Here is a 26,635-nt window from a genome sequence, read left to right as displayed (position 1 = left end):
TTTCTAGCCCAAATGTTTAAAGCTGTCCCCTCCTCTCTCCAGGACAGTTGGCTCTGATGTATTTTATTATTGTTTGGTTTAAAATATTTTCTAATTCCTCTGAGACGTTGTCTGTGCGTGGATTGCTCATCATTTTTATTTTAAAAATTTGGGGAGGGGCTCCTCCATATCATATTGAGGATATCTTTTTATCTAACTGAATTTGCTTGAAATTTGAGAAAGTATATTATTTTGGCCCTTTGTTGATGTACAAACACTTGGTTGTTATATGAAGTGGAGTGTGCTCTGTTTTGTATCTTGTGCACTAGGAAAGAATGATAACCATTGAATTCTGAAGTCATTTGTGTAGTGTTCCATAAGTGTCAAACGACTCTTACAGTGTTGAACTTTTTTAAATTAATTTTTATCTAGTTATTCTCAATTGCTGCGAGTGTACTCTAACTACAAATTGTCTGTTCCTTCTTTAGTTTTGACAGGTCTCTTCATAGGCTCTATTATTAAGCACATACATTTATACCCTCCCTGTCTTCCTGATGAATTATCCTTTTTCGTTATTAGAAATCCTCACATTTTAATCTGTTATCAGGGATACTGAACTTAGTTTTCAGGTTTTTTTAATCTGATATTTAAATATTCACCCACTCTCCTAAGCCTACTGTTTATGTAGTTTACCTATTTCTATCCAGTTACTTTAAACGTGTTTTGGGGCAATAGTATGTAAATTATATGCAGTATAATAATATTGTCTTGTGTTTTACTCTGACAATCTCTGATTTATTAATAAGACTGCTTAAATATTCTCAAAAATATGCAGCCTCTGTTCCGTTTTATTTAAACAAAAGAGAATAAGATGTACATGAAATACATATTAAGTACATATCAAGCACATATTAAATGCAGTTCCTTAGTTACAGTACCTCCATGGACTGTGCTCAATGGCCATATGCCACCAGGTAACTGCTTTTACATACCTGTGTGCTGGGACCTGTCCTCTTGGAGTGGTTCCACTGTGGTGTGCAGAAGTTCTGGCTGGCTCAGAAAAGGAAAGAATTGAGCCCCAGCCAACAGCCAGTCCCATGTATTTACTTTATTTGTTGGGGGGTGGGAGGAGCTCTGTGACTTCATATGATGCCAGCGTATGAGATGTCCAGATGAGCTCAGCACAATTTGTGGATTATTATTTTTATAATGTCTTCAGAATTATTTTCCTCATCCTGAGGACTGACCTCAGGGCCTACCACATTCTAGGAAAGCAGTCTACCCCTGCCTACACTCTTAGCATCAGGAGTAGATATTGATATGCTAACTTTGTAAGTTAGTTGTGTTATCTTAGATGAATCAAACGATCCCATCTTCTTATTTACAGGGTAAGAAGTTCAGTTGGGCTTCCTCCAGGATAGGACTATAGCCTATGATAAAGTGGTCGCTGCCTCTCTGAGGGTAGCTGTTCTACAGTGTTGTTCCTAAGTTATAGGACTATGCTGGCTAGTTTTATGTCATGAGACAAGCTAGAGCCATGTAGGAAGAGGAAACCTCAATTGAGAAAATTCCTCCACCAGACTAGCTTGTGGACACGACTGTATAGCAGTTTCTTCCTTGATGATTGATGAGGGAGGGCCCAGCTTACTGTGGGCAGTGTGACCCAATGGGCTATTGGTTCTTGGTGCTATAAGAAATAAGGCTGAGCAAGCCAGGAAGGAGCACCCCTCCATGGCCTCTACATCAGCTCCTGCCTCCAGGTTCCTGCTTTGTGTTTCTGCCCCAACTTGAGTGATGGAGTGGGACCTGAGAGTCTGAAGCTAAAATAAACACTTTCATCTTTGGTCATGATGTTTATCACAGCAATAGGAACCCTCATTAGGACAATGCTTTTAGCCACTGTGATGAATAAAAGCTGCGTGGTCCCCCTCAAATCCCATTCAAAATTCTAGCAGGAGAGGTTCTGATTAGCTTAGCTTGAGCCAGGAGACCACTCTTGGTTGCAAAGGCTGGGATTGAGGGGCAAGGTTATTTGGTCCAACCACAGCTGGTATGGGAGCAATCTTCAGAGAAGTCTGTATGCGACTGTGGGGAAAATCCCCATGGCCTGACTGTGATTCCAATGGAGAGAAAGTGGGAGAGTTTGGGAGTATAAACAGATGTGGAAGGTGGTTTAGTTAGTGCTGTATGAGAGACACATGGATGGGAAGGGTGTGGTTGGAGCAGAAGGTATAGAGAAAGGTTAGGCCACCAAAGGGAATGAAGTACAGATAAATAACCTGCATCTGGAGAGGAGAGGTCAATTTGGGAGATGTGTGAGGAGAGAGCAAATCTGACATGCAAAGACTCAGAGAGTCTCTGTGCCAGGCTTCCATGCGTCCATGTTTTAATAGGAGGTTCTGGGTGCACAGAGGGTACACACTGCCTGGGGAGTGGCACGTGGTTTTTCTCGTGTATGTAGCTGAAAGGAAAGACATGCTATTGGAAAGAGGCAAGAGAACCAGAAAAGCTTCAGGAAAGCTTCAGGTTTTGTTCTTTAGATCAGCACAGGTAAGGGAGGATGAAGTCCAGTGGCTTAACACTTCCTTCAGAAGCACAAGAAACGCAAACCTCAGTTATTTGTGGGGAAAATACACACACACATACACACACACACACACACGCACACACACACACACACACACACAATTTAAACAGTATCAACACAGAATTGGATTCCTCCTAGCCTTGTGGCTGACCAGATATCTTCTGCAAGCCTGCCTACCCTCTTGACCTGCAGCAGACACAAATAATAACTGTGTTTATCCTGTGGCAAGCATCACTTACAGACTTTGCACAGACACCATACCTACTGTTCATAATAAGAATGAAATTGAGCCTATCATCCCCACCCTCATGATAGAGATGAAGAGGCTTAGAGAGCTTGTGAGTGGCATAGGTGGGCATTAGATGCAAAACATTTGGGTTCAGAATCCATGCATTTAAAAATGATGCCATGTCACCCCTTAACTACTGTGATGGTTAATGTTGCCACCTTGGCAGGATCTAGAATCATCTGGGAGCTAACGGCCTCTGGGTATGGCGGTCGGGGTGTGTGTGTTTGTGTGTGTGTGTGTGTGTGTGTGTGTGTGTGTGTGTATTTGGATAAGATCCACACATTCTGCCTACTTTCCATGGCTAGGATCCTGGAGCTGTGCAATAGCAGGCATCCCCCTATCTGCTTCCTGAGTGTAGACACTATGACAAGCCAGCCTCCTGCTCCTGAGACCACATTGCTGCCTGCTGCCATGTCTTCCTCACCATGACTGACTTCATTCCTCTGGCAAAAATCAACTGTTTCATTTAAGTTGTTTTTGTTAGTGTGTTTTATCACAACAATGGGAAAGTAACTAAGACAGTTAATTTTTTTATACTTTTACTTTGTACCTATTAGTAATGTCATGTGATATCCCTTTATATGCCAACAGTTTCAGTCACAATATACTTCTAACAGGAAGACCTTAACTTTGGTGCCTCTCTGCCCTAAAGAGACAACATTCACAGAAGGGCTGAATATGCCTGTTCACAAGGTACTATGGGGAAGAATCATAAACAGTGAGAGAGACTTTCGGTAAGAGCTTTATGCTCTTAAAAAGCTAGACGAAATTCCACCACTCTCTTTTATCATACATGACCACTGTTTCTTTCCTGATAGAGGACAGCTACCACAGGTTCAACTTCTGCTTACCAACACACACACACACACACACACACACACACACACACACACACACACACGCACACACACACGCACACATGCATGCATGTATAGCACTCAGCATGAAAGAGCAATTGTGTCTCCTCAAAGTCTCATCTTTATCTGCAGATCACTTGCAGCCTCTTTGCCAGGGTAACTCTGCTATTTCAGACTTACTAAAAAACTCTGCTGTTCCAATGCCATTCTCTGAGGACAGAGGTCACATCCTTGCTAAGGCACCTTTTGCTTGTTCAAGGACTGTACACTCCCTCCCACGTCCCCCACTGCTTTCAATAGCTCTGAAGTCCTCTGTTGGGGTTCCTAGCTTCCATTGTACAACTACTAGTTTTACTTACATTAGTATGGGGGAGGGAGAGAGACAAATTTGTTCCAGGAAGGCAGGCCAACATGCAAATGCTTTGCCAAATTTTCTCAATTTCATTATTGGATGGAGCAATGTCAGTATTCTGAATGTCAAATTATCAAATCCTATTGCCTAGTGGAAGTTGGCAGCCCTGAGCCCTTTTATGTGAACCCTGGACAAGACATTTAAGTTAGGTTGCTTTGCATAACAAGAGACAGAGAACTTCATTAGTGATACTTCCAGGAAAGGGAGTTTCAGCTGGAGCCTCTACGTGGATTGTAAGACCTGAGTCTGCTTGGTAGGCTGCCTGTCTCTCCTACAGGACTTGTGCCTAAGCTGTTGCTTCTTTTCGCCACCTTCCATAGGTGTGTGCTTCCTCTGTTGGCTCCCTGACTTCTTCTCTCTGACTTTTGCAGAGCTTACTGGAAATCCAGTCCCTGTGTGGCATGATTTGATGCTGAGCCTTTATCCTAATAATGATTCTTGGATTCCTTCTCTGTGCATATATTAGTTTACATTCCTGAGAGAAAGAATCTGCATGAGTCCACAGATGTCTTTGGAACACCAGGTAAGGCGTTTCAGAATAGCTTTGGCAACTGTCTTTCCTGTTCCAATCATTAGAATGCCGGGAGCCACTCAAGTGGTAGAAAACAAGGCTGCTGGCCATAAGCACTTGTTTCTCTCTCTCTCTCTCTCTCTCTCTCTCTCTCTCTCTCTCTCTCTCTCTCTCTCTCTCTCTGTCTCTCTCTCTCTCTGCAGTGTGTATGTGTGTGTGTGTGTGTGTGTGTGTGGTGTGTGATAGAAATTACTTTATCAGGACCTATGGTGTAGTAAGATATTTGGGGCAAAATGAAATAATATCTTTGTGACATCTTTGACTTTAAATTAAAATTAGACCATAAAAATTTAGAAACTTTACATTTGCATTCCTTCCTGGCCATCTTTCACATATAAGATGATGTGTATTTCCCAAAGTTCATGATTCAACAAATTCATGTATTATTTTGAAAAATACGTTTATTAGCAAATTATCAAAAAAAGCTTAAAGGTTACACAGTCTCTTTCATCTGCTTACGTTTCCATGGCGTCAGAGGCTGCTCCAACCTCCTCCCTAGTGTGAGACCCGCCCTCTTAGGCCTCACTTTCATGCAGGATGAACCATGAACCGTCCTTGTAAACCAAACTGCTGGACAAAACAGGGAGAGTTCAAAGGTCTTAGCCTTGCTTTTTGGCGTCTGATATAGGACCTGCAAAGTCAGAGCTCCCAAAACTCCCTCCAAGGATAACTTTGAGGAGAGAACTAGTGAGCTTGGGAGAAGAGTATATTTCAGTGATAAAAAGGGAAAAGCATCAGGTACAAAGATTGAAACTTGTTTTTCATAATTTTTATTTTAAATGGTCTCATAACCAAGTATTCAGACAGTATCATACTCCTTCCCACGTTAAAGTTCCACCTGTTTGCTTTGTTTTTGTGTTGTGTTTTGTTTTGTTTTGTTTTGTTTTGTTTTGTTTTGTTTTGTTTTGTTTTGTTTTGTTTCAAGAAAGAATTTCACTTTGTAGCCTGGCTATCCTGGAACTCACTTTGTTAAGTAGGCTGGCCTCTAACTTACAGAGATCCACCTGCCTCTGCCTCCCAAGATCTGGGATTAAAGGCGTGCACCACCACCACCTGGTGTCCTAGGGTGATTTTTAAAGATTCCCTAGGTTAAATGGAGTCATCATTTCTTTTTGCCCACATTCTCTTCTTAAGAAAGTTTCTTGCTAACAACTTTGAAAAGATTGACTCGTGCTTTGAGTAATTCCATAAGATCTATGACAGGAGCAGAGCTATTCAACACCTACAGTGGTGCAGCCACTGTGCTTGTAAACAGCCCTCATCTATGATCCTCTGAACAACTCTGTCTTTCTCTGTCTTTGTCTCTGTCTCTGTGTGTGTCTCTGTCTGTCTCTGTCTCGCTCCCTCCCTCCCTCCTTCCCTCCCTCACATACACACATGCTCACACACAAAGGTAGATAGAAGGGGACTAGTTGACTAGTTGAGAAGAGGAAGAAGTTTATTGGAAATAGGAAAAGAGGATAATGGGATGAAAATAATTAAAATATAATATGCCCAAGTGTAGAAAATTCACAATAAAATCCATTATTATATAATTATTATATGCTAAAAATGAAATATACTGTATACAATTATCTTCATGCTATGTGTATATGGTATATATAATATTAACATAGTGATGAATCTTATGCTTACACTTGGTTTACTACCCAAGGCCACTCATACTTTGTATGCAAATATTATCAAATCTTCCCAACTCTAACAAGGCTTGTCTAAATGTCTTCATATAGATCCTCAACCTGTATTAGGATTGACTGTAGAACATCCCAAAATTACATGTAGCTGACGTCACAGACACTGAAGGTCTAGAGAAGAACCTGGTTTCCGTGGGAAACTGGAGAGACTATAGAAGGAGTAAAGACAATATGGGAAGAAAGAGCAGAAGTTATCTGCCCAGAGATGCTGAGTTCCTCAAGCTGCATCAGGAGGGGCAGAGGGTCCTTTCCAGCTCAGACAATACAGTCTTCTCTATGAAGGTAAGTCTGTTTCACTTGTGCCTATTTTTAATCTGGATGAAGGCTGCTTTTGGTGGTGTGTCAAAAGACACAAAGAAATGGCCTCCACTCCTCCTGGAATTCTCCACAGGAGACTGAAAGCAGGCACCAAAGCATGCATTCGGTAAGCATTTGCAATGAATAGCAGTCTTGTCTGGGGTGGATTTCATGAGCAACTTCTGCCACCCACATGCAACTTAGTAGAAAAGTTTTCCCAGTGAGCTGCATGGTTCAGTTACTGTAACTACTCAGCATGTTATACTGAGAGTGTCTACTGTATAAGAAACACACTGCCAACAGCTCAAGATCCCCCAAGGGCATTAGGTGAATTGCAAGTCAGGTTTTTAATAAATCACAACCACTGTGATATTTACTGTGGACCATTGAATGCTGATGGGTTCCAGTCACGTGTCAAAATGGGTTCCAACCCTATTTCTCTTGACTTCCATGGAAAATGGATTCCAAGTGAAAACAAGGTGCTACAAAAGACTTTCTGCAATAATTCTGAACAAATCAATAGAATTTGAAAAAGGTTTCCTCAAAAAAAACCTTTTTACTAGAAAGTTAACTAAGACACACCTGAATAGATTGTATCTTCTGAGACGTGATCTCTGGCTCACCAGCTCCCCATTTATGTTGATGCCTTCTTATGTGTGGTGGTAGATTCTGTAATTGTCTAAGGCATTTGCCACTCAGTGTGATCACTTTGAATTAGGAGCACACATGACCTTTAACTAATGGCATTGTAACTGGATAAGAGTATTAACAATTGAAGAGTCTTAGCTTGCCTTCTGGACAAGGTCTAGGAAAGGTCACAAAGTCTCAACCATGGGAAGCAAGGTGTCAGGCTTTGAGCAATAACAGGTACCGCTTTTCTTGTTGAAAGGAGCAGACAGTTTAACTATCTGGATGTGAGGCCAAGAGTGAGTTATAACAGAAGTTGTCAGCCCAAGAGGTAAGTCCATGAAAGCTACCTGGAGGAGAACTGAGTCTGTCAACCATGCTAATAGAGTAAAATAAAGAATATATATGTATGTATTATTATGTATATATGTCTATCTATCTCTATCTATCTATCTATCTATCTATCTATCTATCTATCTATCTATCTATCTAATATATTGACATTTGCAAGTTAAATAGCCTCTTTCTTCCATAGTAGCTCAAGAAGCTTTCTCGGAATTGGTCAAAAACAAAGCATAGCTAAGATTAGAGACATTGCAGTGTAGTTCTTCCTAAGTGCCCAACAATCATAATGGCCCATTGCCTATTGAGTTAGAGCTGAGGAAAATCAAACAAACAAAAAACCAAACCAAACCAAACCAACCAACCAACCAACCAACCAACCAAACAAACAAACAAACAAAAAGCCCTTTTCAGAGCAGGCTCTGCTTCCTTAATGGTCTAGCAGGGCAGAAGTTAAATTATTGAAAATGTCAGGTATTCAATAAGGTATATTCTTAGAAAGAAGGGGAGGGGGAATCCTTCCAGAAATCAGACTTATTACCTAAGATAAAAGCCATAGTTCAAGTGGTGCAGGAATTTACAGAGGAAAACATAAGTGTAAGCTGAGAAGTCCCTAAAGCCTCGTGATTAAAGGAGGGATTCTAGTCACTGTGAGTCCCTCAGCTACATCCCCAGATGTTGAGTCCCTCAGCTACATCCCCAGATGTTGAGTCCCTCAGCTACATCCCCAGATGTTGAGTCCCTCAGCTACATCCCCAGATGTTGAGTTATCACAATCAAAAGACTCTCTAGAGAATTATCTCAGCAAAAATTCAGGAGGCGGCGCCTACCCAGAGCCCTGTGCAGGCAGGAGAGGAGCTATGGGGAGGACTGCAGGCTGAGGTCAGAGGACTTGACTTTGGGTCTTAGGATAATTCTCTGTGAGTTTGGGGAGGCGGTTTCACATCTTTGAACTCTGATTCTTTTTGCTATGGCATGGCAGTCACAATAACTACCTCACAAGGCTATTGGGAGAATTAACAGAGATCATGTGTGGACCACAGGACCAACCAGGTGTGTGGTGTTAAACTAAGTGTCATTTCATAGTTTGTTTTTCATTATCTTATTCCTATGTCTTCCTTTGGGTTGGCAATGTGGCGAAGTGGTTAGAGCACACAGCAAAGGGGCTGGAATTCCCTCCGCTCACATCTTGAAGTGGCTGTTTTTCCACTTGTGTGTGGTTTCTTAACCTCTGTGTGAGTCTTTATGGACTGACTGACATAGCCAAGGGATCCAAACAGCATTTGGAACACTGGGAACACTATACAATTTAATAGCTGCTTTTGCTATTGCTGTTATCACCTGTATGCTAGGCAAAATGGGTGTCCCATCAAATAGCTCATTCAGATGGAGTGTTTTCCTCCGTCTTTTAACTCACATCTCAAATAATGTACACGGCAAACCATTTTGGCATTAAAAAAAAATCTCTACTTATGGTGACTTGATTTTTACAAAAACAATTCAACCGTAAACTCCCATCTCAGGTGCTCTGTCCTCTGCAGCGAGAAGCTGTTTCCTCTCTATCAACCAGTGCTGTCCCCTACCCTATACCCAGTGAGCTCTTGACTAGTTTATTGAAGAGTCTGATGAAAGTGATTTCATAGTTGATCGGATGGGAGTCAATTTCACCTTGGTCTGGGTGGCCCAAGTGTCCTGTGAGGAAGGCACACGTCACAGAGAAGCTACGTGGAGGTATCTGGTTGAGGGGGTCAGACCCCATGAGATACTTCATCTCTGGTGCCAGGAGAGAGGCAGGCAGCTCCTAGATTCCGATCTCAGCTTCTGCATCACCCTGGTGGCTAGAATAGTTGTGGGTATTTATACAGCAACAATGATGCGACCATATCTCCTTCCAAGAATGGCCCTTTGTTATCACTCTTTCAGAATTAACATGCACACACACACACACACACACACAATTTGAGCTGAAAACTGGGTATCCTTCATGATTATTTGTAGCAATAACTTGAAGGACAGACATTTTAAATTGAATTTTTCTTTCTTGAGTTCTCCAGCAGGGCCTGGAATGAATGCTTGCTTGTATATGACATATCAAAAAGCCTTGCATTATTTTCCTCCTCAAATGCATGTACAATTGTTTTTCTTGATCTAGAATTTTCTCTTTTGTAACTAGTGTTTCCTAACTAAAATGGAAATAATTCAGGAATATTTAAGCAGCGATGTGCAACAATTGGTGAGTATTTTTAGTAGCCAGTGGTCCTGGATGCAGAATTCTTCACTGCAACTTGCAGGTGGGAAGGAAGGCTCCCTGTCACATGAACATGAATGCATGAATCCTTACTCAAGAAGCACAGCCACACAGAGGAGAGACCTGTGCCTGAGTGCATTCATGCGTGTGTGTGTGTGTGTGTGTGTGTGTGTGTGTGTGTGTGTGTGCGCGCACGCATACAAGTCAGACCTCCTGTTAAAAGCTGTCCTGAAACCTTTCCATGCTGTCCACTTCCACCACCTTCTCCAAGGTAGGCAGATCCAGCCCATCCGGCCATCAGCATCTGAAAGAGACTATGCTGACACAGAAAGATACAAGAAAGATGGGGCAGAACAATGAAAATCATTCATTGGTCACGTTCTCTCTTCTTAGGGCCTTGAGCCCTCCTTCCTGATAAGAAACTGTTCTCTTCTGGCTCCTGTTGGTTGCAGGATATTTGATCACACTGTGAACCCCAAGATTGTGTTATTTACTGAAAATACTTGCTTCTAGTTGTGCTATGTTGCAGCACATAATACACCTTTAATCCCTCTGCCTAGAATACAGACATAATCTTAGCACCCACATTTAATCCCAAACAGTGAAAGTAAAGTTAGTTTGTAGACAGAAGCACCCATGCTTGAAAGTGATGTCTAATTGAGTGGCAGACAAAGTGATGAATCAGAGAAAGATTTGACAGAAGAGGGTGTGCCTAACTCTCACAAGAGTATAGGGAAGCTATTTAAGAGGCAGTGCAGAGAGAAGAAGGCAGGTTTATCCAGACACTGATAGACAGGTTTCAGAGAGAGAACAAGCTAGACAGAGATAAAGACACGCTGAGCTAGGGAATGAAAATGAGTCAAAAGATTAGAACCAATTGACAAAGTTAGTATGAGGCCATGCAGAGCAATTCAGGAGAGGCCGAGAGAGAAGCCAGATTGAATCAGTCATCTTGGAGAGGAGTTTGAGCCAGAACAGATGAGTCGAGTCAGCCAGCCAGAGTCCAGAAAGGGCTAGAAAGGGTGAGCTTATTCAGCAGCAAGTCTCAGGTAGAAAACATTCTAGGTCTAGGTAAGATTGTAGGGAAGACTAGACCTAGATTAGCAGACCAAGGCAGTAAGCCTCAGAGAGGACAATTACAACAGGAGAATAAAAGACACTTTTACAGCTTCTCGCCTCTCTTCCCTCTCCTACACAGACCTGGCAGGGCTTGGCTTACTGTAGGTATGGGCCTCACAGAGACAACTGGATTTGACTCATCTTCTGCCTACTAGCAACAAACCCTGGAGGAGTCATATAAATGCTTCAGTCACATGTTTCTTCACCTTAAAGGTGTAAGAGTCCCATGAGGATGAACAAACATGGCATCAGAACTCCAAAACCCCGCTTAGACGGGAACTGAATGTCCACTGTATATTTACTGTTATTTAGAATAAATAGACAGCCAAGGCCTGGAGCATCCAGAGAGAGCCTGACCTTGCCAATAACTTTGTTGTAAACTATGGTTTTAGACTCATTAGAGAATAAATTTCAATTGTTTCAAACCACAGTTTGTGACCATTGGCTGTGGAATCCTTAAGTAAGGAATACATCCAGCAACCCCAACTGCCACAATCTCAGGGGGAATATGCATTATGAACTTCACCTACATTATCCAAAAGAACCTTCCCAGGGAGGACAGCAGCCGACACCTGATGTCAGTTGGACAGCTGAGGAGACCGAGCATGGTAGTGTTCAGCATCTTGTCGTGGCATAGAGCTACATCTTCAACAGTTACAGCCTTTCCGTTCCAGCTTTCTCCCTAAGCAGTTCGAGTTGTTGGCTTTCTTTTGAAAATGGAACTTGTGGTCCACAGGGCAGATTTAATTCATAAAACCCTTTCCCAAGTTCCTTCTGTTTCCCTCTCTGCTAATTTGCCTCCAGATCCTTCAGGATTGTAGACTTAGACACAAGCAGGGAGGTGTCCGGGCTTCCGGGCTGCCTGAAGGGCTACAAGAGCAGAAATATGACCCTTCTGCTTTGTCTCCCCATCCCCCCACCTATTTCACTCAGATCAATTCCTTCTATGCCCAAGCTCTTTTGAGCAAACACTTCCTCCGTTCTGTTAGTTCCATCATGGTCACATGTGCTTAAGCATATTTTTTAAATTAAATGATATCAAATTTGGATCGCAGTTCCCCCTGTTCCTTCATTTTCAAAGGCAATTACACTTCTGAGTATATAATTCAGTGTGTTTCAGAAACATTCTCATGCTGGTTCATTCATTGGGATTCTCCCTTATGTTTCCTGTAAAACTCAGACACTGCCATGGTGCTGTGTTCTGGTGCCGTGTTGTGGGCTTCGGGCAGCCCCGGCCACAGTAAGAACCCGCTGCTTCCTTCTCGTGCACATCATTCTCAGCCCCGTCTCATTGGTATTTCCCAAGCCTCCCAGCATCTGTGCTGGCACACACATGTTGAACGGCTCTCCTGGAGATAGCACTATACTCCAGTTGCTATAGAAATGCAACAGGGAATGTAACTCTGGGTTCTTATGTCTCACATATTCAAATTTAGATGATGGGTAACATGTCTAGAGAAAGGGGAAAAAAAAGATGGTGCCATTTCCCATGAGACAGAATCGCAAACCTCCCATGTCATCAGACTCCTTAACTGATAAGGTGTCCAGGTAAAGACACGCATCTGTTCTACTTTATGATCTCATGACTTCAGGAAGCTTCGTTTAGTGTGACTCTTAGCCTTTGGTATCCATGCTGCCCTGAAAGCTAGTGGAGTCAGGGAGGAAGATGGGAGAGAGGACCAACATCAGTGATAGGACGTATTATTTGAGTGTTTGTGATGACAAACCACTTTTGTTTTTCTAATAACGCATTGTGAAAAGGAGAGTCAGTTGGAGACTGGTCAAACTGAGGATGCTAAGCCAAATGGATAGTATGGGGGGAAGACAGCCCACAAAATACATGCTAAGGCTTCAGAGAGAAAATTACAAGGAGCCAAACCAAGCCCTGTGTGTCTGTGGGAGGAAAGGAGGCAGAACATTCCGTTTCTGATTGTCCTTCTGAGCTAATCTTTTTTTTTTCCTTGAAAAGACATTAAAAATCAATCGAGAACACACCCTACTCTTTGGCTGTTGTTATTGTTAAGCACATGTTCAATTTAAAAGTGGCATTGTTGAGAATAAAGCAATGAAGAAATTGTCAACAAGACGGGGAGTGGGGAGGAAATAGGAAAACTGGGCTTCCCAGAAGTCAGAATTTAAAAGGGTGTTTGCCATCAAACTGTTGACAACTGGAAACATACCCCTGGCTCCCAACCTCCACTACCCCCGTGCCCCCATGCCCCAACACATGCAGCTCTAGCTTGAGAGAATGCACAGACAATCTTTTCTCAGCTGGGTTTTAAATGCCACACTGAAGCAGAGGGGAGGGAGGGGGAGATAGACTTGCTTGAGAACAGGAGACAGGACTCACACAGGTCTCCCCTCAGTGCTTCAGACCTTAGCATTTATTACTTGGCTTATGGGTCCAACTTTTGCGTACTGCAGATTACTTGTGTCAGCCAGGAATATGTCCATAAAGTTTCAGTATAAAACCTCAGCCCTCAAGGGTTTGATGGGAGCCTGAAGATGCTAACCAAGGAGGTAGAGGGATGGCTGAATTTTCATTTGCTTCTGTGTTCTTTGAGGGGACAAAGCTCCTGTTGATGAAGCTTCTAATTGCATCAGGGGAAATGGTAGCTAAGAGCTTGAATGGACAGGGTGGGGGATTTAAGTTGCTTGTTAATAACTGTCAGGGTTAGGCTCAGCTGGTACAGAGCTTCCATATTACGGATGACCCTGGGGTTGTCACCAGGCATGGTGGTAGATTCCTACAAGACTGTGATCCCAGCACTCAGCAGGTATAAGTAGGAGACAGCCTTTGCTACAGAGAGAGTTCAAAACCAGCCTAGGATACATGAGACCTTGTTCCAAAAACAGGTGAGGTTTTCCAATAAGTTGGGGAGTTAGCTCTGCTACTTAAGTGACTTCCAGACAAGGAAAGCCTTGGCCTTCCAACGAACATTTATCCTCCTCTCAGTCTTGTGATTATATAAGAGACAGCTGCAGCTTTGGGCCTGGAGGAGGCCCAAATCATAATATAGTATATATTAAGTGTGTGACTTATTGTGTAGGAACCTATATTTATGTCTCTGCTACTACTTTTGCTAGTGTTTGCGGGCTGTCGTTTCTTCTTCATCAAAAAGGAGGGAACAGCCTTCAGTACTCCCCTTTCTCTTGTGTCTTACACAATTAGTGTATCAGTAAATATCTTGTTATAGATTCAGTTCTTTAGGAACTGCAAGTGCACAGCTAAGCCTAAAACTGCCCACACAGTTTGTGTTGAGGCTGACTTTTCACCTAGCGTGACAATGTCAGTGTACTCTACCCAGTTCTGCAACACTTCACTGGACCAACATTAGCTTGGGCTTCCCATTGCCACTACCTTTGGCGTCTCAGACCTTTCAAAATTGGATATGGTCAATTTCATTACTAGTGGCCTGTAGAGTCAATTTTACAATCATTAATCTCTATAAACTCAAAGGTGTGCCCATCAGCAAAGCTTCTTACAGAGCGTTCATTATGGGGACTATGGAGTATAGGGAGTTGGTCTGGTTCTGCTACAAATTCAAAGGCTAAATACTGTATCCCAAGATCTGGTTGCCCCAAGGAACATATTCCCACTTACACCAGCTTTTGTTGTGTAAACCTTGCCTGCAAATTATCTCTTATTGGTTAATAAAGTTACCTACAGCCTGGGCTGGGCAGAGAGGGCAGAGAAAGTTTCCCAGGGCTTGAAGTCTCTGGCAGGGACCATGAGGAGAGCAAGGAGGAAGAAGGAGGTCACCAGGGGTAGCATGGATCCTGAGCTCATGGCCATGACACCTGGCCATGGCGAATCACGGCAAGTGATATCTCAGGGATTAACACAGGGCAGTAGACAAAATAACCTAGAGGGTTGATACCTACCTAGCTCCAGTGCTTTCAACTTATTAAAATCTAAAGGTTTTGTGTCTTTTATCTGGAAACAATATTATCTGAACTGGGTAGAAACCCCTAATAGATATTTAAAGACAACAAGGGATGTAGCAACCCCCAGAATAATATCAGCCATAAGAACAGAGTGGATGGATATAGAGGCTGAAACCCCTCTTGTAGTAATAAGATCCCAAGGACTTCGTTCACACAGAAATGCCTGTCTGCTGTGAATGGTGTGTAGTATTTGCATTCTTCTTGGCTTTAAGAAAAAGAAAAGTTGCTGGGAATGCGTTGCTGGAAGTTATAAGGAGCGGGCACGTATCAGGGGTCATGCACAGAAAGTTCCATGAACGTCCAGGAAGTGCTGAAGATGCAGCAGAAATGGAGTGGGCCTGGCTTCATGCAAAACCGGAGCTGGGAAGTCAGACAGAAAGGCCCTGCATCGCTTACCTACTCTGGGAATCCAGATGTGGATTCTGAGAGAAAGATTCCTGCTGCATTCATTTTTTTATTCATTATTTATTTTTCTTTTACCCACTTACTTTTCTTTTCACTCCCCACCCCCAGGCTTTAACTTTAGGTAAATTTGAATTTAATTTTAAATTTAAATTTAGACAAGTATGATTTAAACAGAACAAAGCAGGCTCTTCTTGCATAACCAAAAAAAAAGGGGGGGGGAGGGGGAACAAGCCCACAAAAACAAGAAAAAGTGAATTGCCTCATTCAGAAGCAACTAGAAAGGTTAGGTTGGCTGTTCTAATGTTCTTCTCCAAGACACTAAACCCTCCAATAAGTCAGCCTTTGGAGTTTGGTTTCTCGTCCTCAGTTGAAAGCGAGCTGAGGCAGGTGGGGGACAGAGAAGCTGCTCCACTGTGCACAGATACTCATAGGCAGAATTTTCTAGAATGTTTGCCGTGAAACTAATTCCATGAGAAAAAAACGGAGAGGGGCCTCAGATCTGAAGATCTCCTTGGCCCTGACTTGTTAGGTCTTGGGACCACAGTGACATGAGATATATCCACGATGCCATCAACATCATTAGCAAACAACCTCGACCATGAAAAGTCCACATGGAGCGTCCCCTGAGAGTCCAAATGGGGCTTTCCTACACAAGCTGAGCCTTGGCTTTAAATCCTTGTCTGCAGACCAGATGGGAGCAGCATCCTTGCATATAGAAGTGGCCACATTTGCCCCTCATTAACAAAGGCCACACTGTTAAATGGCCTTCTCATTCCATTTCCAGGCCAAAGCCTCGATGACCGGCCATGTACCACCTGAGCCCAGGGCAGGATTCACACCCATAAATCATACTGTAGTGGCCACCTTGGCAGAGACGTTCAGTGTGCCAGGTGACAAAGGCCTCCAGAAACCGGCTTAAGGTTTTCTTGTTTCTACTTTAACTCCACCAAAGGCAGTCCCACTTCCTCATAGGTCATGAGCCTAAGCAAGGAAAGCGTGTATATATTTTGGGCTCACTATCACTTTCACAGAAAGTAAACACAAATTCTTTTCTTTTAAAACGGGGACACACATTTTGCTGAGTGTTTGTGGATTGACACCACATGAGGAAAAGATGTGTTGTTGGCTCTTGTTTGTGCCTCGCAAAAATAACCCCGTGTGGCCACAGCAGCTGCCTGGGAACCTGGCCTCCCCTCTGTCTCTGTCCCTGGCAATGACAGATGATCAGTAGCTCCCGGGGTCTTCAGGGGGCTCACTTAGGCTGTGAAAGCCCCTGACTGCTTCCAGTGGTCCCTAGCATATGCCTGGCTCAGCCCAGGCTACAAGGACAGAATCTTCTCACTTTAACTCCCCCTTCCACCCCTCTGTGAAAGCTACTGCAGTGAATGGGAGCCTTCCAGCAAATTCAGCAGGCCAGGCTTACAAAGAGCCAGTTGTGCTGGTCAGAGGAGAAGTTCGGTTCTGTTTCCGACAGTGTGTGAGAGTATGCATTGTGTGTGTGTGTCATGTTTGGGGAAACTGCACACTCCTCCTTTGTCTTCACAGCTTGCCCGAGACCTTTTAGAAGCTTTTCTTTTTCCTTTTCTTTTTCTTTTTCTTTTTCTTTTTCTTTTTCTTTTTCTTTTTCTTTTTCTTTTTCTTTTTCTTTTTCTTCTTCTTTTCTTTTATAACAGCATAGTCAACATAAAACTAAGTGTTCCACGGAGGTGATCCCAGAGAAAGCTTTGGGTTACTTCCCAATTTCAAATCTACTGTTCCCACTCAACCTTGGAATAAAAACATTGGGTTTCGGAGATTCAGTATTTGTGTGGATGAGAGTGGTTACCCTCATCCCCGAGTATATGGAGGTAACCATCTGCAAACATTATTATAGATTTGTTCTCCTTTTACAGTTTCCAATTAGTTAGATCAAAAGTGTTTATTTCAGGTGATTCAGATAATAATTAATAAAGTAGCAATAATAATCATCAATATTTATTGCTCACCAACTAGGAACTTTAAACTAAGAACTTTATGTTCTCAGCCTTATTCAGTTCTCAAAGCACTGCAGAATTAGACACTAGTACTACTCTTATATCGGTGATAAAACTAGATCCGAGATTTGGTACCATGCCTGCACTCACAAAGCTAGCAGGCAGGGCTGGTCTCTGCATCTGCCCACAGCATCTGTACATTTTATCATGACACTTACCCACCTGTCTTTGATAAATGCTGCACGACTGTCTCTCTGGAGACAGGGAAAGCTTGCCTTGGATATCTTTGCCAATCTCGTTATAAATAAATAAAGGCCACACCGCCTCTGTGCAGCACTTCCTCCCCACCAATTTGTGTCTGGGAGTATAGGCATGGCCGGATATGAGTGTGTCTGGGAGTATAGGCATGGCCGGATATGAGTGTGTCTGGGAGTATAGGCATGGCCGGATATGAGTGTGTCTGGGAGTATAGGCATGACCGGATATGAGTGTGTCTGGGAGTACAGGCATGGCCGGATATGAGTGTGTCTGGGAGTATAGGCATGGCCGGATATGAGTGTGTCTGGGAGTATAGGCATGGCCGGATATGAGTGTGTCTGGGAGTATAGGCATGGCCGGATATGAGTGTGTCTGGGAGTATAGGCATGGCCGGATATGAGTGTGTCTGGGAGTATAGGCATGGCCGGATATGAGTGTGTCTGGTAGTATAGGCATGGCCGGATATGAGTGTGTCTGGGAGTATAGGCATGGCCGGATATGAGTGTGTCTGGGAGTACAGGCATGGCCGGATATGAGTGTGTCTGGGAGTATAGGCATGGCCGGATATGAGCCTCTGTGAACAGAAGCTGTTTTGGACTAGTGCAAGCATCGGAAGTGGCTGGAATGGTGGCTTTGGGGTAGGGTGTTGTTAACTGAACTTGGCTGTTAGTAGTTCTGGTGACAGAAATTATGGGATAACATTTAACAATCGCCCAACCCTCCCCCCCCCAAAAAAAATCAAAAACTATTTAGACAGGAAAACAGTTGGCAACAAAAATATACAAACCTCAAATGTTACAGTGTTTCCCTTTTCCCATTTCCGAGTCTTATGTTCACACAAGGTATCAGCTTTCTGTCTCATAACATCAACAGGTACCAGAGTGAAAGCAATGGAGACCTTAAGTCAGAATTTTGCGACTGCAGACATTGATTCCCAGTTCTCGGTAGAAATTATTATAGGAAAGGTGTTCATTTGGCTAACTAACCAAGGGCTAGTAACATAGCTATTTTAACTGATGTATTTTTCTCCTCTATGTTTAGAAAAATAAAGATAAGGCGAATAACCGTCACCGTGCTGGGCTTCATAACCTTTCCCCATTTCCCTCTGGCAGCTGAAACTGAAATGTCCTCTTCTTTACAGAAATGTTGAGCTCAGTAGAGGTAGAAACAGATTAACAAGAGACCATTTATTTAACAGCCTGACAGCTTAATCGAATCTTCTTGTGGCGGAGTTTTCCTTCTAAGATTCAGTTCGCAGAGGCTTCAGAGGATCTTCCCGTTCACAGCAGAATGCAACCTCCCCGGGCAAACCTGTCACACTGGTGGTGGTACATCCTCCCCAGTTAATCCCTTCACAGGGTTCCTAGTGATACTGGCTCCATTACCATATTCCTGCTGAGGTGCTACCATCTCCTCCATCTTGGGAACCATTGCACTGAACTGAATCACAGATCTAATCCTTTATGCTAATACTACCAGTAAATCTGGACCACGGAGCACATGTGCCTTGCCTGCCATACGGAGTGCTCACATTGGAAACTCTGCTCTCTGCCAAGAACTCCAGAGCCATCCTGTCACGAACTATTAATTCAGAGATCAGTCTTCTTGTTGGCAGCTAACCACCAAGCCCACAAAGTTGTATTTAATTTGCTCTTGGAGGAAGGACTGTGTTCTCCTTGAACTGGGCAAACGGTGTTTTTCTCTGTGGTGCCTCAGAAAATATCTGATGCTCACGACATGCGACCCTTCTCCTAGTTGTCAGTGGCATGGCTGGTCTGTTCCAGTCAGCTTTCCCTGAAAGCCAGAACAAGTAAAACACCACAGACTGCACCAGCTCTTGAGAGAGATTTGGCTTCCTTCTGTAAACTCAAAGCTTTCTATTAACACCAGTTACTGTGCTCTGCTCTCCCGGCAGCTTGCTTATTTGCCTTGTAAAAGGACGCATTGCTTTCTTGGCAACCGGAGACATTACAAGCAGCAACCGTGAGAGCTGTTGACTGTGTTTTTCTTGTGATATATAAATGCACGTGCTGGGGTAGGGGAGGAGTTAGTCCAGAGTCCCAAAAAGGCCTCTTAACACTTTCCAATGTTAATGCTCCAGCACGTCACCCTCACTCTGTCATTGATTAAAAGTAAGCCAAGAGCCTGCAAGATGGCTCAGTGGGTCAGGACTCTCGCTGCCAAGCTTCATGGCCTGAGTTTGATGCCTCCAACCTATATGGTAGAAGGAGAGAATTGGCTCCTGGAAGTTGTCCTCTGACCTTCATATGCACACTGTGGCATGGCCACACACACATACACACACACACACACTCCAATACAAATTTAAATGAAAAAGAAACCAGAAAAATAGCTTTGTCCCCAAGCTAGCCACAAAGCTATAAGAGTACTGATAACAGCAAATGCCATGAGTTGTATCCTCATGGTTTAAAGCTAAAAGCTAAAAGATCACCACAGTCATAAGTTCCACACAGAATATACTGTAGCTGTCTGCAGTGTTAAAACCAACAGTAATCAATTGTTATTCTTTCTGTCTCTGTTGGGTCTGAAGGTGCAGCACAGTCTTCATGCCCCAAACTCATGTTATCCTGGGAAGAGCATGGGCTTCATATTCACCCCAAAGGAGAGCTGCTAGCACCCAGCTCTTGGTCTCCCGGGCCCACCTTGACTCTCCAAGGTCTATCTTCCTACTTTTGCTTCATTAAAAGTTCTCTTATCATATCTATTATGACTCTGGGTCTTCCGTTTGTTTATATTGGATTCCTGTGTGTGAAATATATGTGTGCTCTGTGTCTAAACCTGTGTCTTGTGCTTTGTCTTTGGTTGTCTTCTGTTTGTTCATTTTGTTCTGCTCCAATTTGACTTTTGTTCCTTTGTTTTATGTTATTGTATTTTATTATTACTCCTTAGCTGCCTGTTTTCTTTTTTTTTTTTAAAGATTTATTTATTTTTATTATATATAAGTACACTGTAGCTGTCTTCAGACACTCCAGAAGAGGGAGTCAGATCTCATTACGGATGGTTGTGAGCCACCATGTGGTTGCTGGGATTTGAACTTCGGACCTTCGGAAGAGCAGTCGGGTGCTCTTACCCACTGAGCCATCTCACCAGCCCCAGCTGCCTGTTTTCTAATGAGAGACAGAAAGGGTGTTATGGATTCAGATGGAAGGGGAGGTGGAGAGGAACTGGGAATTTGAAATAGAGAAATTTGATCTATTTTCCATTAAAGAAAAAACTTGAAACTTCCCAAGCATTGGGAAAACAAAAGAAAATGTTTTCTTACTCTTTCCGGGGGTTTCTACTTCATTCTTGGGGACGATGCTCTCGGGGGTGCATCCTTAGCCATAAGTCACCTCAGTCAGGGGCCCGGTGCTTCTCTGGGAACACATATATCCTGCTTCCCTTTTTCATGGACCACAGATTGGAAGGATCTACCCCTTCCGCACTTAATGCTGATGGACTTAGCCCCAGGCTAAGTCAAATAACATATTTCCTTTGATCACAAGAATTGGTCCAGAAGATTTGCATGTGACTTGTTGGGTGTTGGCTAATCCAAGAGAGATAACTCTGATAATTCATTCCAGTTTTCTAACTTGGAAGGAGATAGTCTGGGAAGCTTCCAGAAGATGTCTAATGACTATACCAGGCTGGAAAACAGACCTGATATAAAGGAATTTGAGCTATAGAAAGACCACTCAACTCTGGCAATATGATTTCAGCATGGCTAAGCCACTACTGAAGCTCAACTCTTCTGAACTCTTCAAATATTGTCTAAATTCTTCAGTTTCTATTCAAGCTCCTTAATCTCATTGGAGTTATCTCATCTAGCATATCCTACCCAACAGTCATAGCCAAAAGAGATTTTTAGAGAAGGGTTGCTGTATAAAACCTCCTATTATAATTAGCAAGTATTTTATGTATTAGAATAGTTAAATTTGCCCCTCATTAAGCTTTTATAATATTTTGGGCACAGTAATATCTCCACTGGGAGTGGAGGCACACACTTGCAATCCTAGCCCTTAGGAGGCTGAAGCAGGAGTTCATGGTTATCCTTGGCTATATAGGGGATGTTGTAGGCTAGCCTGAGCTACATGAGACCCTGCCTTGAAATAAAATAAGGAAGGGAAGAAGGAAGGAGTAGAGGAGAGGGGACAGAAGGGGAGCAGAAGAAGGGTAGAAGTGAAGGGAAAACCTAACAGAGAATAGTAAGAATAATCTTTGTATGGATAATACATTTGCTAATCAAAACTTTCAGAAATACTGCATTTTCTTCTCATAAGCAAACTATGAAGTGTGTAGGATAAAAATTATACCGTTATTTTGAAAGAAAACAATGACATTATATCAAATGAATATAAGGAACAAGTAGTGGTGGCTCACTCCTGTCATCCCAACACAGGAGGCTGAGACAGGAGGAGGCCAGAGTGAGACCCTGTCTCAGAGAGAGAGAGAGAGAAAGAGAGAGACAGAGACAGAGACAGAGACAGAGAGAGACAGAGAGACAGAGGCAGAGAGAGGCAGAAAGAGGCAGAGAGAGGCAGAGAACATAGAGAGATGCAGAGAGAGACAGAGACAACAGAGAAAGATGGAGAAACTGAGACAACAGAAAGACAGATACAACAGAGAGGGAGAGAGAGAAAGAGAAAGAAACAGAGAGACAGAGAGGGACAGACAGAGACAGAGAGACAGAGAGACAGAGAGACGGAGAGACAGAGGCAGAGAGAAAGGCAAGGGAAAATAGATCCCAGATGTGGACACTGATTTTCAGACAGACGAAAGACTTAACACTATCTCAGAGATAATCATTTAATTCATATTTGGAATGTGCACTCCCTGGAAGGTCTTTGTAAATTAAGATGATACAGTCTTATTCTTTATAAGTCTCTTAGATCCGGGTGCTGGATGGAAACTATCCTCCAGAAACTGATGCTGTTCAGGTTGTGTTTCATTTGTACGAAAGGAATACTAACCCTAATTGAGTTCAGAACTCTGAGTCGTAAAATGTCTCTGGGTCACAAAGATGACAGAACAGAAGTTCCCATAGCTATAACCATAATCAAGCAAGCAAGTCCATATACTTTTTCACGAGTGTTTTCCTCACTGCGTGGTGTTACCATGTCCCACTGATGTTATAAATAACTGAGCAGTGATTCCTCTCAGCCAGGGTCTCTTGCTTACCAGTGTAGTCATTAGAGTTCTATTGCTAATTCTAGAGTCTCAGAGTTGGCTCTTTCCTGGCAGTGTGCAGCTTTCTGGTTGGAGGCCTGCCATTACTGCTGAGTGGTACATTCCCAAGTTTGGGATAAGTTTAAAGAGTAGATGTCTACCACCTTTCCCTCAGAACACCATGTCTTCAGGTGTCCAAAAGCCTAGGATTAACTAATTCAATCACTCAGCAAATAGTATGCACCAAGTACTGTGCTGGGCTCTGGAATAGCATTTTGCAAGGGCCTGAGAATATTATCCCTCCCTTTGGGACCTGTGTTCTATAGACAGAGAAAAAATAAACAAGAAAGTAAAATAAATACATAGTGATAAATGTTAAGGAAAGGAGGGAAAATGGAGCAAGAGAGTAGGACAGACTTTCTTGAGCAGCTTACATTTGAATAACTGAGGAAGTGAGAGATCCTGACATCATAAAACCGGAGACCAGCGGTCCAGGCAGAGCAGCAAATGTGAAGGCCCAGAGGCAGAAGCAGACTCCAGGGATGCTGGAGGAACAATCAAGAAGGCTCTTTGTTCCGTTTGGGCATCTTGTCCATAAGTACCACGTATTTCATCATAGCCACCGTTCTGTCCCCAGCCCCAACTCCTCCTATGTCCCCCTCACATCTCCCTCTCAAATCCATGCTCTCTTTTTCTGTCATTACTATCATGATATAAATCCTCCTGGGTCCACTTGGCATTGCCCACATGCTCACAGGGGTACAACTGACAGCTTGGGCAACCTTTTGAGGTTCTCCTTCCAGAAGAAAACTGACTTTCCTTAGATGTCCATCAACTGCATTTGGCTTTTCAACTCAGGCTGGAGCCTTGTGCGTACTTCCCCCTCTATGCTAGGCTACTGACTGCTGTGCTCTGCCTGCAACCATAGCTGTGGAGAGTGCACAGGTGCAACCTCTCTGGCTTTTCCAGAGGACACTATTACCCAGAATTCCTCTTGGTCTTCTTAGCCTTGTACTCTTTCTGCCTCAGATGGATTTTTAAGATGACAGAAGCTACAAGTAGCATGTTAGTAAGCTGGAGAAGTTGCAGAGAGAGCTTAAAGATGCAGGAGGAGGACACAAGGGAAGTGATCGTCGCCGGAGTCAGATCGTCTGGCTCGGGACCCCCGCGCGCCATGCCGTCCGAGAAGACCTTCAAGCAGCGCCGGAGCTTTGAACAAAGAGTGGAAGATGTCCGGCTCATCCGGGAGCAGCACCCCACCAAGATCCCAGTGATTATAGAGCGATACAAGGGGGAGAAGCAGCTGCCCGTCCTGGACAAGACCAAGTTCCTGGTGCCTGACCACGTGAACATGAGCGAGCTCATCAAGATAATCAGACAGCGCTTGCAGCTCAATGCTAACCAAGCCTTCTTCCTCCTGGTGAATGGGCACAGCATGGTGAGTGTGTCCACTCCCATCTCCGAAGTGTACGAGAGTGAGAGAGATGAAGACGGCTTCCTGTACATGGTTTATGCCTCGCAGGAGACATTCGGGACAGCAATGGCTGTGTAAGACTCCAACAACGCCAATGGTTGTTAAGCCCTTACCAAGGCTAAAAGGGATGTTACCAGCGGACGCTGGACGGCTCACCACCCACAGATGAGAACGTAGGCACCCACATAGGGTATTAGGAACTGTTCATCAGCCAGAAACTGAGCTCCATGCAAGTGCACTCAGCTTGGAAACTCGTCTAAACTAGGCTATTTTGTGTTCAAACTTTAGAAGTTAAAAATAAAATACTTTTTGCATCCTAAAAAAAAAAAAAAAAAAAAAAAAAGATGCAGGAGGAGAAGGGAGGGGAGGGGAGACTCCTGGGGGCAAGTGTCCCTGAGTGGGGGCTACTGGCCCGGTTCTCAGTGGCTAGAGGAGTAGAGGTTGGGCTAGGAACAAGCAGGTTGAAAAACTTTGTGACTGGTCTGCTAGTCACTTCTATTTTTTGCCGAAACACTGTGTACTTTACACAACAAAGAGCTTCTAGCATTCTTGCAAAGTCAAAGAATGTCAACGCTATGAGTCTTGTGACTGAGAAACATACCAAGACTTATGCAAAATAGCTACATATTACAAGTTCCTTGCTGCTCCTGGTCCCCCCAACAACTCCCATTCCCCACTCAAACAGGGTCTTGAATTTGTGATGTCCTGCCTCAGCCTCTCCAGTGCTGGGATTATAAACTATTGTTTGTCTTGTGTCTAATTTAGGAAACTCTGTATAAGGGATCTCGCTTTACCATAAAACTAAGCCCTCCCTGTCACATTTATTTATCCTGAATGTGTGTGTGTGTGTGAAGGGGGAAACTACATGGTCTTCCTGAGATCACAGCGCAACTTGAGAGAAGTGGTCCCCTCCCCCTTCTACCATATGGATACTGGGGATTGAACTCAGGTCATCAGCCTTAGATGCAGTCACCTTTACCTGCTTGCTGAGCCATCTTGCCAGATCAAGCCTGTCATTGTAAGAAGAGTTCATATGCCCAGGTTGGATAGCATGCATGTGACGGCTAAGGGAGGGAGGTTCAGCCATTCCACCATCTTGCTTTCAGGAGTGCCAGCTTCCTCCTTTGGCCATCAGATGCCCCCTCTCTGTCAGCTTCTTTTCTAATATTCAGGGGAGCATGCTCTAGGGGCAAAAGTGGCACAGATCAGGCCAAAAAGAAACCCCAGGGAACTCCAGGTCAGCCCTGCACATTTCCACATTGACACTGAAATTGTCTCTGTTGATTGCTTTCTCTGCTTTTATGACTTTTCACCATTAAGACTTAAATCTCTGGTGGAGGTCTCCGCAGCACTCCATGGATATAATAAACATCTCTTTTGCACACTTCAAAGAGATTTTCAAAGTCCAGTCAGGTACATACACACACACACACACACACACACACACACACACACACACACACACACACACACACACACACACACGGATAGTTAGGCCATCCAGTTCTGCCAGGCTCCCATGCTGGGTATACTCCTGTCTCCATTCTATGAATTTGAGCCAAGAGGTTCAGCAATTTACCAATGGTTGCGCACTCTGAGGAGAGGGAAGACCCAGATGCACAACCCTGGCCCCCAGAACCCCTCAGCCATGCTCTTTTGACTCTACTTTGCTCTGTGCAGGGTGAGGCAAGCAAGTGAGATGCCAGTCGGAGCATTTCTGTTCCTCTTTGAGCTCCCTCGGAAGCTCCTACCTGAAGCCCTTGTTTGTGCTACAAAGAACCTTTTGTTATACTGGGTGCTTTCAGAGCGCTGCCTCCTGCCAAGGTGGCTTTTAATTTATCAGAAGTCTCTCTGGGATAGTGATAGCCAAACTATTTGGTCTTCTGCTTCCTCAGCCAAGAATCTTTAAGGGAGGCAGCCGTGGGGCCGCTGGTGGGACAGTCTGCTGTGGTGTCTTGGGGGTGGCTTGTTTCGTAGCTTCCCTCTCCTCTTCTCCAGAACTGACTCCCTGTTCTACTTTCTATGTCCCAGTCTTCTTCATCATTCTGAGCAGGTGTGTATTCCTTTCACTGAGTCCGCTTCTCTAAGCATGTGATCCACAATGTCCCTCCTACTTCTGTGTGCTCAATTTCCCAGCACTCCTTTCTCTCTCCCTCCCTCTCTCTACCTCTCTTCCTCTTCCTCTCTCTCTACCCCCCACATTCCTGGCCAGCCACTCTCTCTCTGTTTTCTCTGCCCCACTTCCTCTGCCTCTACCCCCTTTCTAGGTCCCCACTCCCCTTCCTTCCCCTACAATCAACTTTCCTTATATCAGGTCTGCCCCATGGTGTGACTTCTCAGGGGAACACCTTGGCATGGGCCCTCCCAGGTACCCCCTTGCTGCCCCATT

General features: G+C 43.8%; 1 pseudogene; it reads left to right on the top strand.

The window, feature by feature from the left end:
* Gm6055 (predicted gene 6055) lies at positions 23,888-24,574 on the top strand (annotated as a pseudogene).

The sequence above is a fragment of the Mus musculus genome, chromosome 14, assembly GCF_000001635.26.
Source record: "Mus musculus strain C57BL/6J chromosome 14, GRCm38.p6 C57BL/6J".
Taxonomy (NCBI): domain Eukaryota; kingdom Metazoa; phylum Chordata; class Mammalia; order Rodentia; family Muridae; genus Mus; species Mus musculus.
This window is presented reverse-complemented; position numbering and strand designations above follow the sequence as displayed.